Source organism: Arvicola amphibius, chromosome 12, assembly GCF_903992535.2.
Source record: "Arvicola amphibius chromosome 12, mArvAmp1.2, whole genome shotgun sequence".
Lineage (NCBI taxonomy): Eukaryota > Metazoa > Chordata > Mammalia > Rodentia > Cricetidae > Arvicola > Arvicola amphibius.
In genome coordinates, this window is record NC_052058.2 from 33,507,203 (window position 1) to 33,512,523 (window position 5,321).

Here is a 5,321-nt window from a genome sequence, read left to right on the forward strand (position 1 = left end):
CTGAGCAGCTGGCGGCTCGCCTGGCTCCTGTTCCCAGTGCAGGCTGTGGCTCTGCCAAGCACCTTGCCCACTGGCGTTTAGGAAGAAAGACCCAGCAGGTTCCTGGATGCTTTCAAAGGCTGCCGCTCCCATCCACTTGCTGAACAGAACACTCCCAGCCTTGCCGTTCCCTTGAACGCCAGTAGCACTATGCAGAAGGAAGAACAGAAATTCTATTGACATCATCAGGGGGTGAGGAGGGGCCATAGCATGGAGGCAAGGGGTCAGATAAGTGGGACGGCCATGGCAACCGTGTGTGGGGTGGAGCCGACCAGGGAGTGTCTGCGCCCTCTGCCCCTGCTGGTTGGACTTATAATTATCAATTTCTCCCTTTCTGGAAGGCCCAGCATCCAGGACTCTCTCCCTAGTTTGCCTCCACAGGAGACAAAAGGGTGAAACGGCTCTGTAAGAACCAGGTACAGGTGACAAAATACCACAGCTTGGTAGAACAGCCTTTCTTCTCCTTTGCTATTGGCAAAGCCTATTTGGTGTTTTTGTGATTTTTGTTGTTGTTGGTTTGGTGTATGTGTGTGTGTGTGTGTGTGTGTGTGCATGTGTGTTGGGAGGGTGGTTTTGTTGTTTTGTTCTTGGTTTCTCTCTGTCTCTGTCTCTCTGTCTCCCTCTCTTTCTCTCTGTGTGTATGTGTGTGTGTGTGTGTTGAGAGGGTGGTTTTGTTGTTGCTGTTGTTGGTTTTTTGTTTGTTTAAGATAGGTCTGGATAGGTATCCCAGGCTGGCCTTGAACTCACAAAGATCTTCCTGCTTCTTGTCTTCTTGTCTGCTGTGATTACAAGTGTGTGCCACCACACTGGGCTTGCAAAGTCCCGTTAGATCCTGTGCCTTTGGGGTGGAGTGGTGGGAGAGTGCTCGTGGCCCCCCTAGAAGTGGAGCAGAACCCAGCCCTGCTTCTCTATTATTCCTCTTCATAGCACATGCTGTAATAGCATCTGGGGGCTGGGTGCTCCCGAGTTTACCACCGCGTACATTGATGTCGACTTTGCCTCAGGTAGTGACTCCTGAGTCCTACTTTGTGTTGGGACCATTTGGAGTCCTGGCCTTTAGCTGCTCTTCCCTGCTAGAGCCTTCTAATTGAAGTTACTAAAAGCTGTGCCTTGCCTAGAGGATCAGAGGATGGGATTTTCACCTGTTGGCCATTGACTGCTGGGTATTTAAGCCTCCATGGTGCTAATAAAGAAGGGCTTTGTACCAGTGATTGGAGGCCTGTGTGTCCGTCTGTCTCTGTGTGTGATTCCTCAACCTCCAGCCCCTTGCCCAAAGCTCGTGAACTGGATTCTAGCGAATGGCGCACAGCACTTTGATGACCTTTTCTTCTTGGCTTTTTCCTGTTTCTCTTCAGTTCTCTCAAGAATGTCCCCTGCTTTCCAACGGCTTCTGCTACTCCTCTCCAAGAGTGTGCCTCCCACCAGGGTCTCCCTTGGTAGGCACCTGCAAGCCATTAACTTCATTCATTCCTGCCTGCTGATACTAAATAAATAAGTAAATAAAAAGACCCTTCTTTTGACCTGGGGTTAGGGCTTACCCTTCAGCCCCATTACATCAACTTCTCCCATTCTGGGAACACACTGAACTTTCATGACTTTTTACCCTTTGCACAAGCTGTTCCCTTTTCTGGAATATTCTCCCTTCCGATTGCCTTCAGGCAAGGGCCGGGGTGTGGGGAGGCTTGGCTTTGGCTCTCTAAAGGCCTTTGGGCTGGATCCTGCTGGCGGCCATCTTCAGACTTGCTCATGAAGCAGAGCTCCTGGAAGACATGGACCGTCTGCAGAATCCCACAGACCATTGGTCAATTTCATTCCATCCTGACAACTGGAACCTATTAACCAGATGGAAAGATAGTCTTCATTTATGCAGAGTGGTCACCTCGTGTGCATGCTGGTCTTGGCACATATATGATTTTTTTTATAATTTATTGTTTTTAATTACACATACAATGTTTTAAAGAAAACACATTTCCTTGTTTTTTTTTTACATAGTTGTATTTTCTGTTTACTTAGTAAGTCTCGCATCTTGGGTTATAATAATGTGTATGTCTGTGTGTCTCTTTCCACATTTGTGATTTTTGTTTTCCTTTAAGGTGAGGATAGTGATGTTGATATCAAATTTGGGCAGATTAAAACCACTCAAAAATGTGAGCTATGGTTAGGAGATGTTGGCAACTTCTGTCCTTATCCCCATCCGTATACATCATATAGAAATCTCTAGCTGACACACTGTGGTCCAGAGCTCCTGGTGGAGACTTGTCTGTTTCCATGGCAATGCTGTATTTAGGCATCCATATCCCTCCATAAAGCACTTCATTATTTGAAGAGTCTACTCCTCAATAGAGGATCTAGACCAGCGGTTCTCACCCTTCCTCGTGCTGTGACCCTTTAATGTGGTCCCTTGTGTTGTGCTGATCCTCAACCATAAAATTATTTTCATTGCTACTTCATAACTATAATCTTGCTACTGTTATGAATTGTAATATAAATATCTGACATGTAGGATACCGGATATGATACCCCTGTGAAAGGGCTGGTCGGACACCCAAGGAGTCATCCATATGTTGAGAGCCACTGATCTAGACAACGTTAATCCTCAAATTGTCACCCTAAGAGGTGCTCAGTTGAACGTCTCCTTCCTGTGTGATAGAAAAGGTGGCATTTTCATTAGCACCATGAAAATAGACGTCTGAGACCAAGCAATTCCTGGTGGGTGGGTATTACATGTGTCACTTTGACCTGCCGGGAAGGACCTGAAGGGGGAAAATGAAGGGTCCCTGTGTTCTCACAGGTCACAGGTCAGGGAGGAAGCACATCCTGTGCCCTATAATGTTTCCTTAATGGACTCTAACTGCTCCTACCAGGTTGAATAGCTGCTTCCGGAAGCCCCTTGCAGAAAGTCCACAGCTGCTGTCATGGGTCTCTGGAGAGGGAGGAGCTGTAAGAGGTGAAGAAGAAGTAGGTGAGACCTGTGAGTAACCCTGTCCACCCGTTGTTCATTATCCGCTTCTAGCCCCATGTTATAGTCTGGCTTTGTCAAACTATATCCCCCCACCCCGCCACCGCCACCATCACTAAAGGTTTGGTTTCTAACTTGTGAGACTTTGGGAAGTTGGGGACCTTTCAGAGTCAGAACCTTGTTGGAGAAGTGCTTTGAAGTGGGTATCAGAGTATAAGCCCTTGATATTTCTCTTTGCTTCTTGGCTTCTGTTTCCACAGGTTGAGAACTTTGTTCTAGCATGTGCCCCAGGATAAGGTCAGTGGCAGCATAGGTTCCAGAGCCTGAGTCCAGACCACATGACTCCAAAGCCCCTAAAATGGTCAGTCAGACCATCCTTTCCTCCTCCAAGCTGGCTATCTTAGGTAATTAGATATTTTGTGTGGGGGCAGAAAGCTGATTAATGCATATCACTAGACATGTTCCTCTGTCCGCATCTAGCAAGTGAGCACAAAATCTGCCTTTTAAACTCGACAAGGAGAGTGAACAGAACAACATAGTGTTGTAATCTGCTGGCCTGGTCTGTCACCTGGGTACCCTGTCCCTTTAAGAGACAAGTCCCGCCCACTCCCACTCTCAACCTCCTGCTTCTGCTGAGATAAGTGGATCTCCCACCTCCTCTCCAGTGACCCCCCCCCCCCCGCCCGCCCCTGTATCTGCCCTTCTTCTGGAAAGGCAGTTTCTGCCTCTCTCTCTTCTTCCCCCTTCTTCCCTTCTCCTCTTCCCCTCCATAATCCACTAAATAAACTTTATACCCAAACTCTCTCTGAATGGTGTTTCTATGTCTGTCTCCCACGGAGGGCTCAGGCGGCCTGCTAGGGCCCCCCATCAAGGCCTAGGATGACTCACTGCTGCCCCTTGTGGGACGGGTCCCCCGCCACCTATTCATAAATGAGACTGGCCTCTGTCCCCAGCACTATAAATGATAACATACAGGGTCCCTGGGACGCCATGGATAGATGATAACTGTGACCTCTTTTGCTCCATGGGGGAGTGCCATCAGAGAACGGGACAGGGAAACCTTGGCACAGAAGAACTTCATGGTTTCCACCCTGAATGGGGCCTGAAATTGCAGCAAAGAAAAATGACGTCTGTGGGAAGGATTGTCATGAACACAGGAAGCCTAATAGTAGAAGAGCAAGGGTTGGGGTTACAGGGAAGGGCCACAGGCCTGGGTCCCTAGTCCATGCTTGAACACTTGGTATGGTTCCCCATCGCCATCCCATCCTGGGGGCCTCCTGGTCTCCAGTGCTAACTTTATGTGTATGGGAGGGTACATGTGGAGTGTACCATGTGTCTGTGTATGGGAGGGTTATGGGGGTACATGTGGGGTGTACCATGCATCTGTGTATGGGAGGGTTATGGGGGGTACATGTGGGGTGTACCATGTGTCTGCGTATAGGAGGATTATGGAGGTACATGTGGGGTGTGCCATGTGTCTGTGTATGGGCGGGTTATGGAGGTACATGTGGGGTGTACCATGTGTCTGTGTATGGGTGGGTTATGGGGGTACATGTGGGGTGTACCATGCATCTGTGTATGGGAGGGTTATGGGGGGTACATGTGGGGTGTACCATGCATCTGTGTATAGAAGGATTATGGAGGTACATGTGGGGTGTGCCATGTGTCTGTGTATGGGCGGGTTATGGGGGTACATGTGGGGTGTACCATGCATCTGTGTATGGGAGGGTTATGGGGGGGTTACATGTGGGGTGTGCCATGTGTCTGTGTATGGGTGGGTTATGGGGGGTACATGTGGGGTGTACCATGCATCTGTGTATGGGTGGGTGTGGATGGTAAAGTAGTGCTTACTGGAAAATTCTTTTCCCAATTAGTTTTCTTCTGCTTAGCTCACTAATTAGGTAACAGCCCAGAAAATCTAATTTTAAAGTTTATTCATCGTGTGGTTGTGTTATTCTCAAATAATCTGAGCATCCCCCCATCAAAGAAGACTAATTGGATCCAGTTTGTTTGTAGTGAGACTGCTTGAAAGCAAGTGGAACCTTCTGCTCCCTGGTGTGGGCCCCGGCAAGGACAGCTGTCTCTGGTTCTGTCTTTGGAATGCTTCCTTATGGAGGGGAGGGTCACTATCAAGATCTTGAAGGTCCAGGTACAACACTCCAGCTCTGGGGACGCCCCAATTCTGAGGCTAACACAAGAGCCTTGCCCTCTGCCTTGAACACACTTTGCCCCCTCTTAGGAGACAGAATCTGCCCTCCTCTTTGCTCCCCCTCTCCACTTCTCCAGTTTCCTTCTGAAGACACGGGCTAGTATCCCAGAAGGA

At 48.7% G+C, this 5,321-nt stretch overlaps 1 long non-coding RNA gene across 1 annotated transcript; it reads left to right on the forward strand.

Annotated features, from left to right (window-relative positions):
• The first annotated feature begins 369 nt into the window (after positions 1-369).
• LOC119827023 lies at positions 370-3,569 on the forward strand. Its single transcript, XR_005287549.1, has 3 exons — positions 370-455; positions 2,904-3,001; positions 3,259-3,569. It is a non-coding gene; the product is annotated as an uncharacterized LOC119827023 (long non-coding RNA).
• The last annotated feature ends 1,752 nt before the right edge of the window (positions 3,570-5,321 follow it).